At 39.8% G+C, this 13,407-nt stretch overlaps 1 long non-coding RNA gene across 1 annotated transcript in view; it reads right to left on the bottom strand.

Annotated features, from left to right (window-relative positions):
* The window catches only part of LOC105482025 (uncharacterized), a 65,644-nt gene that overhangs the window by 49,770 nt on the left and 2,467 nt on the right, over window positions 1–13,407 (bottom strand). Inside the window, exon 3 of the long non-coding RNA XR_987349.2 lies at window positions 7,246–7,432. This is a non-coding gene — a long non-coding RNA (uncharacterized lncRNA). The remainder of the gene's footprint in view (window positions 1–7,245; window positions 7,433–13,407) is intronic.

Below are 13,407 nucleotides of genomic sequence, written 5' to 3'. Positions count from 1 at the left end.
GGCGGGCAGATCACAAGGTCAGGAGATCCAGAGCATCCTGGCTGACACAGTGAAACCTCGTCTCTACTAAAAATACAAAAAATTAGCTGGGTGTGGTGGTGGGCACCTGTAGTCCCAGCTACTTGGGAGGCTGAGGAGGAGAACGGCGTAAATAAACCCGGGAGGTGGAGCTTGCAGTGAGCCTAGATCGCGCCACTGCACTCCATCCAGCCTGGGTGACAGAGCAAGACTCTGCCTCAAAAACAAAACAAAACAAAAACAAACAAACAAACAAAATTTAATAGACTGAACGGCTTAAACAATAAACATTTACTTCTCATAGTTCAGAGGCTGGGAAATCCAAGATCAAGGTGCCCAACAGATTGGTGTCTGGTGAGGGCCCTCTTCCTGGGCTGCAAATGGCTGTCCTCTCCTTGTATCCTCACGTGGTGGGAAGAAAAAGAGGAGGCAGACTTTCTTATAATTTTTATAAGGGCACTAATTCCATTCATGTGAGTTCCACCCTCATCTAATCATATTAATAATTACCTCTCAAAGGCCCAGCCTCTAATACCATCACATTAAGGTGTACAGTTTCAACATATGAATTTAAGGGTGGACACAAATGTTCAGTCCATAACACTGCTACACCATGAATGCAATTTGAAAGTGTTATGCTACGTGAAATAATCTCTTTACAAACGACCACACATTGTATGACTCCATTTACATGAAATGTCCTAAATAGGCAAATCTATATAGAGAAAGCAAATCAGTGGTTGTTTAGGATTGAGCAGGTGGAGGTAACTGGGGACTGAGTGGTAACGAGTATGAGGTTTCTTTCTGAAGCAAGAAAATGTTCTGAAATTGGTTGTGATGATAGCTGCACGACTTTGTGAATAAATTTTAAACAATGAACTTGTGTACATTCAGGAGGTGAATTACATGGTATATGGATTACATCTTTAGAAAATGGGTGTGTGTGTGTGTGTGTGTGTGTGTGTGTGTGTGTGTGTGTATTGATAGCTAGCTAGCTAGGTAGGTAAGTAGGTAAGTAGGTAGATAGATATAGCTAGATAGATGTAGATATAATCTGAATAGCCCAACATTTATTTTAAAAATTGACTTTGTATTTAAACACCTGTCTACAAATAAAAGTCCTGGTCCAGATGGCTTCAATGGCAACTTCATCCCAACATTTAAGGGGGATATAATACCAAACCTACCCAAATTCCTCCAGAAAATTGAAGAGGAGGAATTGCTTCCCAAGCCATTCTGTGAGGCCAATATTGCCCTCATATGAAAACCAAAGGCATTATAATAAAAGAAAACCACAGATCAATATTTGACATGAAACCTAGCACAAAATTTAAAACAAAATTATGGCAAATTGTATTCAACATATACAGAAAAGGTAATATATCCTGGCTGAGTAGTTTTATTCCAGGAATCAAAGGATAGTTTAACACTTAGAAATCAATTAATGTAATTTACCATGTATGCATGTACATGCATGTGCATACAGGCACGCACACATACACACACACACACACAACTATACAATCATCATAGTAGATGCAGCAAATGCATTTGACACAGTCTAGGTTTGAGTAAGTACACTCTGTGGTTTCACACAATGGCAAAATTGCGTAATTTCTTAGAACATATCACCGTTGTTGAGCAACACATGACTGTACATCTTTGCCCATCCTTTTAATTTTAGGCTTTTCAACTTAGTCTGCTTTGAGTATATCTCTCGTACGTACCGTGGTATTGAGTTTTGCTTGATAAACCAGTTGAGAATCTCTTTTTTTCTTTTTTAAAAAATTTTCCGTAAGTTATTGGAATACAGGTGGTATTTGGTTACACGAGTAAGTTTTTAGTGGTAATTTGTGAGATTTCGGTGCACCTGCCACCCAAGCAGCATACACTGCACCATATTTGTAGATTTTTATCCCTTGCCCCACTACCACTCTTCCCACCCCAAGTCCCCAAAGTCCATTGTATCATTCTTATGCCTTTCTATCCTCATAGCTTAGCTCCCACGTATCAGTGAGAACATACAATGTTTGGTTTTCCATTCCTGAGTTACTTCACTTAGAATAATAGTCTCCATTCTCATCCATGTCACTGAAAATGCTGTTAATTCATTCCTTTTTATGGCTGAGTAGTATTCCATCGTATTATATATACCACAGTTTCTTTATCCACTCGTTGATTGATGGATATTTGGGTTGGTTTAACGATTTTGCAATTTTGAATTGTGCTTCTTTAAACATGAGTGTGCAAGTATCTATTTTGAATAATGACGTCTTTTCCTCTGGATAGATATCCTGTGGTGGGATTGCTGTATCTAATGGTAGTTCTACTTTCAGTTCTTTAAGGAATCTCCACAGTGTTTTCCATAGTGGCTGTACTAGTTTACATTCCCATCAGCAGTGTAGAAGTGTTCCCAGTTAACCAGATCCATGCCAACATCTACTGATTTTTGATTTTTTGATTATGGCCATTCTTGCAGGAGTAAGATGGTATCACATTGTGGTTTTGATTTGCATTTCCCTGATCCTTAGTGATGTTGAGCATTTTTTCATGTTTGTTAGCATTTGAATATCTTCTTTTGAGAATTGTCTATTCTTGCCCTTAGCCCACTTTTTGATGGGATTTTTTTTTACTGACTTGAGTTCATTGTAGATTCTAGATATTAGTCCTTTGTCAGATGTACACATTGTGAAGATTTTCTCTGTTCTCTGTTTACTCTGCTGACTGTTCCTTTTGCTGTGCAAAAGCTCTTTAGTTTAATTAGGTACCAGCTATTTATCTTTGTTTTTATTGCATTTGCTTTTGGGTCATGAAATCCATGCCTAAGCCAATGTCTAGAAGGGTTTTTCCAATATTACCTTCTAGAATTTTTATAGTTTCAGGTCTTAAGTTTAAGTCCTTAATCTCATCTTGAATTGATTTTTGTATAAGGAGAGTTGAGGATCTAGTTTCATCCTCCTATGTGTGGCTACCCAATTATCCCAGTACCATTTGTTGAAAAGGGCATCCTTTCCCCCACTTTATGTTTTTGTTTGCTTTGTCAAAGATCACTTGGCTATTCAGGTTTATTTCTGGTTTCTCTATTCTGTTCCATTGGTCTATGTGCCTATTTTTATACCAGTACCATGCTGTTTTGGTGACTACGGCCTCTTAGTCTAGTTTGAAATCAGGTAGTGTGATGCCTCTAGATTTATTATTTTTGCTTAGTCTTGTTTTGGCTAGGTGGGCTCTTTTTTGGTTTCACATGAATTTTAGAATTGTTTTTTTCTAATTCTGTGAAGAATGACGGTGGTGTTTTGATGGGGATTGCATTGAATTTGTAGATTGCTTTTAGATACATTAATTCTACCCATCCATGAGCATGGGATGTGTTTCCATTTATTTGTGTCATCTATGATTTCTTTCAGCAGTGTTCTGTAGTTTTCCTTGTAGAGGTCTTTCAACTCCTTCATTAGGTAAGTTTGTTGTTGTTGTTGTTGTTTTTTGCAGCTATTGTAAAAGGGATTGAGTTCTTGATTTGAGTCTCTGCTTGGTTGCTGTTGGTGTAGAGAAGAGCTACTGCTTTGTGTACATTAATCTTGTATCCAGAAACTTTGCTAAATTCTTTTATCAGTTCTATGAGCTTTCTGGAGGATGCTTTAGGGTTTTCAAGGTAAATGATCATATCATCAGCAAACAGTGACAATTTGACTTCCTCTTACCAATTTGGATGCCCTTTATTTCTTTCTCTTGTCTGATTGCTCTGGCTAGGACTTCCAGTACTATGTTGAAGAGGAGTGGTGAAAGTGGGCATACTTGTCTTGTTCCAGTTCTCAGAGGGAATGCTTTTAACTTTTCTCTTTTCAGTATTATGTTGGCTGTTGGTTTGTCATCGGTGGTTTTTATTACACTATGGTAATGTCAATTTTGTATGCCAATTTTGCTAAGAGTTTTAATCATAAAGGGACGCTGAATTTTGTTTAATGCTTTTTTTGCATCTATTGAGATTATCATGTGATTTTTGTTTTTAATTCTGTTTATATTGTGTTTCACATTTATTGACTTGCATATGTTAAACCATCCCTGCATCCCTGGTACGAAACCCACTTGATCATGGTGGATTATTTTTTTGATATGTTGGATTTGGTTAGCTAGTATTTTGTTAAGGATTTTAGCATTTATGTTCATCAAGGATATTGGTCTGTAGTTTTCTTTTTTGGTTATGTCCTTCCCTGGTTTTGGTATTAGGGTGATGCTGGCTTCATAGACTGAATTAAGGAGGGTTCCTTCTTTCTCTATCTTGTGGAATAGCATCATTATGTAATGTCCCTCTTTGTCTCTTTTAACTGCTATTGCTTACAGTTTGTTTTGTCTGATATAAAAATAACTACCCCTGCTTGCTTTTGGTGTCCATTTGCATGAATTGCCTTTTCCCACTCCTTTACTTTATGTGAGTCTTTATATGTTAGATGAGTCTCCTGAAGGCAGCAGATAGTTGGTTGATAAGTTCTTATCCATTCTGAGGTTCTGTATCTTTTTTTTTTTTTTTTTTTTTTGAGATGGAGTCTGGCTCTGTCGCCCAGACTGGAGTGCAATGGCATGATCTCGGCTCACTGCAACCTCCAGGATTCAAGTAATTCTCCTGCCACAGCCTCCTGAGTAGTTGGGATTACAGGGGCCCACCACCATGCCCAGCTAATTTTTATATTTTTAGTAGAGACAGGTTTCACCATGTTGGTCAGGCTGGTCTCAAAAACCCCTGACTTCAGGTGATCCACCCGCCTCAGCCTTCCAAAGTGCTGGGATTACAGGGATGAGCCACCATGCCTGGCCTGTGGTTCTGTATCTTTTAAGTGGAGCATTTAGGCCATTTACATTTAATGTTAGCATTGAAATGTGAGGTACTGTTGCATTCATCATGCTCTTTGTTGCTTGTGTACTTTGGTTTTTTTGTTTGCTTGTTTTTTGTTTTTAACTTATATTTTCGTTTTATAGGTCCTATGGGATTTATGCTTTAAAGAGGGTCTATTTTGATGTGTTCCCAGGATTTGTTTTAAGACTTAGAGCTCCTTTTAGCAGTTCTTATAGTGGTGGCTTGGTAATGGTGAATTCTCTCAGCATTTGTTTGTCTGAAAAAGACTGTATCTTTCCTTTACATATGATGCTCAGTTTCACTGGATACCAAATTCTTGGTTAATAATTGTTTTGTTTGAGGAGGCTGAAAATAGGGCCCCAATTCCTTCTAGCTTGTAGGGTTTCTGCTGAGAAACCTGGTGTTAATCTGATAGCTTTTCCTTTATAGTTTACTTGATGCTTCTGTCTCACAGCTCTTAAGTTTCTTTCCTTCATCTTAACTTTGGATATCCTGATGACAATGTGTCTAGGCAATGATCTTTTTATGATGAATTTCCCAGGTGTTCTTTGGGCTTCTTGTATTTGGATGTCTAGGTCTGTAGCAAGGCTGGGGAAGTTTTCCTCAATTATTTCCCCAAATACATTTTCCAAGCTTTTAGAATTATCTTCTTCCTCAGGAATGCCAACTATTCTTAGGTTTGGTCATTTAACATAATCCCAGATTTCTTGGAGGCTTTGTTCATATTTTCTTATTCTATTTTCTTTATTGGATTGGGTTAATTCAAAGACCTTGTCTTCGTGTTCTGAATTTCTTTCTTCTACTTGTTCAATTCTATTGCTGAGACTTTCCAGAGCATTTCACATTTCTAAAAGTGTGTCCAAAGTTTCCTGAATTTTTGGTTGTTTTTTCTTTAAGCTATCTACTTCCTTGAATATTTCTTCCTTCACTTATTGTATTGTTTTTTTTTTGGATTTCCTTGCACTGGGCTTCGCCTTTCTCTGGTGCCTCCCTGATTAGCTTAATAACTAACCTCCTGAATTCTTTTTCAGGTAAGTCAGGGATTCCTTCTTGATTTGAATCCATTGCTTGTGACCTAGTGTGATTTTTGGGGGGTGTTAAAGAGCCTTGTTTTGTCATATTACCAGGATTGGCATTCTAGTTCCTTCTCATTTGGGTAGACTCTGTCAGAGGAAAGGTCTAGGGCTGAAGGCTGTTGTTCAGATTCTTTTGTCCCACGGAGTGTTCCCTTGACGTAGTACTCTCCCCCTTTTCTATGGATGTGACTTCCTGTGAGCTGAACTACTGTGATTATTGTCTCTTCTGGGTCTAGCAACCCAGTGAGTCTACCCTGCTCTGGACTGGTCCTGGGGGTTGTCTGCACAGAGTCCTGTTATGTGAACCATCTATGGGTCTCTCAGCCATGGGTACTAGCACCTGTTCCGGTGGAGGTGGCAAGGGTGGTGCAATGGACTCCGTGAAGGTTCTCAGTTTTGGTGGTTAATGCTCTATTTTTGTGCATGTTGGCCTCCTGCTGGGAGGTGGTACTTTCCAGAGAGCATCAGCTGTGGTTGTATGGAGAGGAGCTGGTGGTGGGTGGGGCTCTAGAACTCCTAAGATTATATGCCCTTTGTTGTCAGCTACCAGGGTGAGTAGGGGAGGACCATCAGGTGGGGGAAGGATCTTGAACTAGGCGTGTCTGAGCTCAGACTCTCCTTAGGTGGGTCTTGCTGCAGCTGCTGTGGGGGATGGGGGTGGGATTCCAGGTCACTGGAGTCATGTACCTGGGAGTATTATGGCTGCTTCTGCTGAGTCATGCAGGTTGTCAGGGAAGTCGGGGAGAGCCAGCAGTCACAGACCTCACCTGGCTCCCCAGCAAACGAAAGGGCCACTCTCACTCCCACTGTGCCCCCACCAACAGCCCCAAGTCTGTTCCAGGAGGTGGGCAAGATGGGCTTGAAATCTTGCCCCAGGCTACCCACCTCCCAGTTGTGAAAGAAAAGGGCTCGGTTCTTCCTCTGGCTGTGGCGTCTACACACCAGATTTGTGCCCTCCCCTGAGTTCTGGCCAGGAGGCTTCTCGCCCAGTTTGAATTGTTACAAAGTTCATCTAGAGATTTCCTTCTCCCCGTGGAGTTTTACCCCCTGCTCCACCAGCTGCCCTCCCTATGGATTCCTGTGGTGCCAGGCAGGAATGGACTGTTTGGGGACCCAGTGAGCTCCCAGTGCCTTCCTGCTGCTTCCTCAAACTTTATATTTTGCTCAGCTTTCTAAATTGAGTCAGCTCCAGGTAAGGTCAGCAACTTCTCCCACAAACAGACCTTCAGTTTCTCCTGCGGGTGTGTGTGTTCGGGAGAGGAGGGTCTCCTTTTCCACTTCCGCAGTTGGGACACTCACAGTATTTGGGATGTCTCCCAGGTCGTGCAGGAGCAGTCCACTTCCTTCAGAGGGTCTGAGGGTCCTCTTGGGATTGCTGGTTTGTTCTTGCAGTCGATCTTGAGCTTCAATTCACAGTGCGAGCCTCCACACACTGCTCTGTCTGGAGCTGCAATCTAGTCCTGCCTCCTGTCTGCCATGATGATCCCTGAAACTGGAAATCTTATTTAAATGACTGATGTATGTGAGCTCAACTCTTTCTTATTATCTTAAGTTACAGTTTGGGGTTATATATTTCAGTTTAGGTTATAATTCCTGTATGTACTATGTTATATTTACTATGTTTGTTTATGTGTTGTGTCTTCTTTGCTCCTTTTTAGAATTTACATTGGTAGTTAGGAAGCCTTTTAATTAAATTCAAGTGGTTACCTTTGTTCTGGTATCTTTTTACAATTTTCTCTTGTTTATTTTCTGGTGTGTCAGTTCTATTAGTTTTCCATTGCTGTCATAACAAAGGACAACAATCTTAGTAACTTAAAATGAAACAAATTTATTATCTTACAGGCTAAGATCACAGCCTCATTAGGGATGCAACCCTTTCTGGAGGCTCCAGGGGATAATCTGTTTCCTTGCTCACGCAGATTTCTGGCAGAATTCATTCCTTGTGGTTGTAGAATTAAGGTTGCTTTTTCCTTGCAAGTTGTCAGCTGAGGGCCATTCCAGCTTCCAGATGCTGCCCATATTGCTTGACATATAGCTTCCTTCCATCATCTTCAGGGCCAGTGGCCCATTGAGTCACTCTTACGCTTCAAATCTCTCCTATCTCCTCTTCCATTGTCACATCTCTCTGACTGACTGTCTGCCCTCTTATTTCACTTTTAAGATCCCATGTGATTACATTGATCCCATCTGAATCATCAAGGATAATCTGTCTCTTTTAAGGCTTGGGGCATTAACCTTATCTATAACACTCCCTTCGCTATGTAACTTGACATTGTCAGATGTCTCAGAACTTAAGCATGGATATCTTTGTAAGTCATTATTCTGCCTTTCACACCAGTTTTAAATGGTATTCCTTAACTCTCATTTATTGCCTATACATCCATTAATGATCTTATTTTATTTTTAAAAATTCCTTTTCCTGACATTTGTTTTAGTCACATACTTACTCAGAACACACAATGTTTGCATATTATTCTTCCATTCATGTCCTCACCCATAGTGACCTCACTTTTCGATTTAGATATACAAATAAACATATTACATCTTCATTTTCATCCTTTGCCAAAGATTTCTCTATCATTCTACATTCTGGTAGAATGGAGCGTCCTCTCTAGAACATTTCTCCGTAAGGGTGAGTAGAAAGTATTCCCTTTACACGAGGTCTACCTCCTAACACCAACACGGCACATGTATACATATGTAACAAACCTGTACATTGTGCACATGTACCCTAGAACTTAAAGTATAATAATGAAAAAAAAAAGAAAGTAGTCCCTAAGGACCTGCAGGTTAAAACTATTTCCGTAGCATTGATACTTCAAGATCACTTAGCTTGTTAAAGTAAATAAGCAGGAGATCATCAGCCCGAGGCTATTTCTGTACTTTGAGTTTCTACACAACAAACCACAATCTAACTTAGCAAAGAAACCCAAACCTAACACAGAGTATATTTTTTGTAACAAATAACCAGGTTTCAGGCAATGACAAACAGCCATGCTTCCACCAGTCACAGGCTGCCAATTGATTAGACCACATCTAAATAAGGCAAATGTCTAGCTGTAGCCAATTATGTGATTTATCTGCTTTCATGTTCAGCTTACAAAGGTTTACCATTCATATCACTGGCATGAGCTTTCTGTGCCCCTTCTGGTGCTAAGTGCTACCTGATTAATGAATTGTTCTTTGCTCAGATAAACTCTATTAAATTTAATTGGTCTGAAGTTTTTCTTCTAACAAGCTGTTTTAATCTGTTTTGTGCTGCTGTAACAGAATACCTGAGACTAGTTCATTTGTAATAAACAAAAATTCATTGGCTTATGGTTCTGGAGGCTGAGAAGTCCAAGATTGAGGGCTGGCATCTGGAAAGGGTCTTCTTGCTATGTCATTTGATAGTGGAAAGTAGAAGGGAAAGAGAGGGTGAGTGAGAGAGAGAAAAAAGGGGGCTGAGCTTGTACTGTTATACAGAACCCAATCCCATGACAATGGCATTAATTCATTCATGAGGGCAGAACCCTCATAGCATAATTGCCACTCAATAGGTTCCACTTCCCAACACTGTTGTACTGGGGATTAAGTTTCCTACACATGCTTTCTGGAGGACACATTCAAACTTCTATAATACACTCTTTTGTCAGACACATTTCTTATTTTTGTGGTGGAATACTAGACATTAGGATGGGCATTGAGATACGTCATATATGTAGAGCTAACTTCAGGGGTAGAACATTTTTTCACAGGAGATGTTTGAGTTGATCATACTGGAATAGTGGGTATGATGCCTGGATTCATAGAACTATAGTGGTTAGTAGAAGTGTTTTAATAACAAAGTTAATTGCACATATTTCTGATAAAATACAATCCTTGGCTTCTTTCTTTCTCTCTCTTTCTCTCTCCTTCCCTCCCTCCCTCCCTCCCTCCCTCCCTTCCTTCCTTCCTTCCTTCCTTCCTTCTCTCTCTCTGTCTGTCTTTGTGTATATTGAAAATACTGCTCTGCTGTTTCTGTGCTTTGTGCATTTCTCTTGAGAAGTCACATGCCAGCCTCATTTTCTTCTTATTGCTTGCTTGTTCTTTTTGTCTGGAGGCCAAGTAATTTTTTTATTGCCTTTAAGATCTAATTGTTTTTCTAGGCTATGTCTCAGAGTTGATCATGCAGAATAATTTTTCTGAGGTATATCGTGTACCCATTCAATATGTAGATTTAACTTTTCTCTATTTCTAAAACATTTTCTTGAATTATAATTTCAAATATTAGTTCCGTTTCCTTGCTTCATATTTATTCTTCAAGGACTCCAATGACATATATATTGAATATTCTTTTTATTCTGATTTTCAACTACTTTCTGTCTACCCCCTTTTACATCTTTATTAATTTTTAATCTTAGTTGTTTACCTGCCTTTCTTCATTATTCTTTATTATTATATTTTACTCTATTCCATTGGAGACTTTTAATTCATTCTTCATTTCTGAGTTGATTTTTTTTTTGCCTTTCCTTTTACTTTTGTCTTGATCTTGATTAGCTCTTGTTCTATTTCTTTCTGTGTTTTTCGCATTTGTAATCTTAGTTTTTGAATTTCGATTTCTAAGAATTTAAGAAGTGTTTCTAAGATGCTCATTTGGAGATATTTAATTCACTTTGAAGTGTCACATTAGTGCTCCCTTCTGCTTCTTGACTGATGTTTTGTAGGGCAATTTTTATTTTCTATTTTCTTTTTCAGGAACATTGCGTACAGTTGGTGTGTTTTTTTTCTATTCCTAGGCATTTTATAGCCTGTGCAGTAAAATGCATTTTATTCCATGGATGATGTTGGGGAAGAAAAGTGCCAGGTTGGCATGCCTTGCCATATAGTTCTCTTTCATTTCTGCGGATCTTTAATTTCCTCTGTTGCTTCTTTCTTTCCCTTCATTGCTGCATCCTTTAAGGGGACCACATTGTCTCTATCTCCTTCTCCCCTGGGAGCATGCTTCTATGAGGCTGGTACTACCAGTCCCACTCACTTTTAAGCTACTTCCCTGTGGCTGATGCTGTGAAATACCAAACCTCCAGCCTGTGCTGGGTATTTTAGCACTTAGTATTATTTTTCCTTCTTGGGGAGATGGGGAGGTTTTGTCTAGTTTATCTCTCTCTTCCATGCCCCTCTTGTCAGAGTCTCTTAATTCTCTGTCCCCTGATCTTTCTCTGCTTGAAGTAGCAGCTGGAGCTCAAGCTCTTTTGAAGTTTGGTGTCTATTTCTCTGTTTACAGGTAATTAGAAATTGATAATAGCCTCCAAGTAATGCTGAAGGCATGAGTTATATATGGCATTATTTGCACTTCATGGTGATCTTAAGTGTTTGGGGGATGATGTGTGGAGTGATTTAGATTTAGCTGACTGCTATCTTTCTAAGGTCAACAGCACCCACCAGGCACAAGTCTTTTGACCTGTTAGAAAAGCGAGTTCCCAGTGCTCTGATTCCTTTTCTCCTAAGGCCCAGTCATGCCTCCATTTCTTGTTCCTTCATGTTAGCAGCTGTGAAAGGGCTTCTCTTGGGATTTGCCTTTATTTTTGACTGCATCTAGCCATTTTCTCAATATGAGGATCTAGGAAGTAGTTATCAGCTGTTTCCTTTCATCAGGTTCAATTGACATCAAATCCAGAAACAATGCCTTAAAAGTGGATGTCCCTTTTGCCTAGGATCCAGCCCCCATGCAGATTCCCCTAATTGTTCCATGCCACTTGTCCTGAAGCACTGGCAGGGAGAACTTGGAAGGCGTTCATGCTGCCTCTGCAGTCTTTCCCAAATGCAAATAAGATACTTGTTTTGTGGGAAAGAGTTAACTGCCTGCCAGGTTGCCAGGCACTTATGCAGGCATTTTGAATGTCAGCTTATTTAATCCCTAAACCAACTCTGAAACTGTTCAAGGAAACACGGTTGAGAAAGGCACACAACCAAATTCAAGCCCTGGTATGTTTATTCCAAATGCTATTCCCTGCCTCTGTTTTATATTGAATAATCATTTCAGCAAAAGGAAAGGTGCCTTCGCCAGGCGTAAACACTGGTTGATCCTTTCTGTAAAGCATGTCCAAATATTCAACGATGTGGCCAGGCATGGTTGCTCATGCCTGTAATCCCAGCACTTTGGGAGGCTGAAGCGGGTGGATCACAAGGTCAGGAGTTTGAGACCAGCCTGGCCAACATGGTGAAACCCCGTCTCTACTAAAAATAGAAAAATTAACTGCGTGTAGTGGTGCATCCCAGTAGTCCCAGCTACTCGGGAGGCTGAGGCAGGAGAATCACTTGAACCTGGGAGGCAAAGCTTGCAGTGAGCCGAGATAGCACCATTGCACTACAGGCTGAATGACAGAATGAGAACAAAAATTAAACAAACAAAAAACAAATATTCAACAATGCTCATGCATCTATTTATCTGTCTATGTATATTCTTAAATTAGTCACAATTTGGCTGCATTAGTATTATTTTTCTTTCTTGGGGAGATGGGGAGGGAGGTTTTGTCTGGTTTATATCTCTCTTCCATGCCCCTCTTGTCAAAGTCTCTTAATTCTCTGTCCTCTGATCTTTCGCTGCTTGAAGTAGCAGCTGGAGCTCAAGCTCCTTTGAAATTTGGTGTCTATTTCTCTGTTTACAGGTAATTAGAAATTGGTAATAGCCTCTAAGTAATGCTGAAGGCATGAGTTATATATGGCATTATTTGTACTTCATGGTGATGCTCTTCTTCTGGCTTCTATAGAGATGAACTCTCTGATATGTTTTTTTGTTCATAATGAACAAAAACCACTCCTCCAAAAAAACCAAAAAGAGAAAATACTATGTCTTTTGTGGTATACTCAGAGTCAGTTTAACTGGGAGAATGCTGATCGTGGAGGGAGAAGACAGCATAAATCTTCCGGGCGAAGGGCAAGGAACTTCACTTACCTGACCCTGAGATTAGCCTGTTGAATGGAAGTATCGAGTTGGGCGACTTCTAAATGTCTTCTAGTCTCTACTACTTACGAATCTCAGTCACCTATGGCTCTCCTGCAGTGTGCACAGTCATCATCCAAGTACAGATGATAGTTCACCCCTATGCTCCACTTTATGAGTGACCAGGATTAGCTGCAGCTTAAACTCTATTTGGTATAATACTTGGAATGAAGGTGAATCTAAGCCGTTATAAGATTTAGATTTCTGAAGACACTGAAGGGAACTTCTTGAGGTTCTTTTAGTATTAGTAAGCACAAAAATGCTAATTAATTTATTGGCATGATTTGCTACCTCATGAGATGACAGCACTATGATGCACTGAGCCTATGAGAACTTGCTAACCTCAGGGTTCTTATAATTTAGTTTTACCTCCTGCTGAATCATTTTTCTAATGGCATGAATCAGGTCTCATTGGAACTCCTCTGCATTTTTTTTTTCTAATTTCCCTGCTGAAACACATCCTGCCTGTATCTTAAAGACTAAAGATTAGGAATTTTAAC

Source organism: Macaca nemestrina, chromosome 8 (assembly GCF_043159975.1).
Source record: "Macaca nemestrina isolate mMacNem1 chromosome 8, mMacNem.hap1, whole genome shotgun sequence".
NCBI classification, from domain to species: domain Eukaryota; kingdom Metazoa; phylum Chordata; class Mammalia; order Primates; family Cercopithecidae; genus Macaca; species Macaca nemestrina.
The sequence above is the reverse complement of the archived record's forward strand: the minus strand, read 5'-3'. Positions and strand labels throughout refer to the sequence as shown.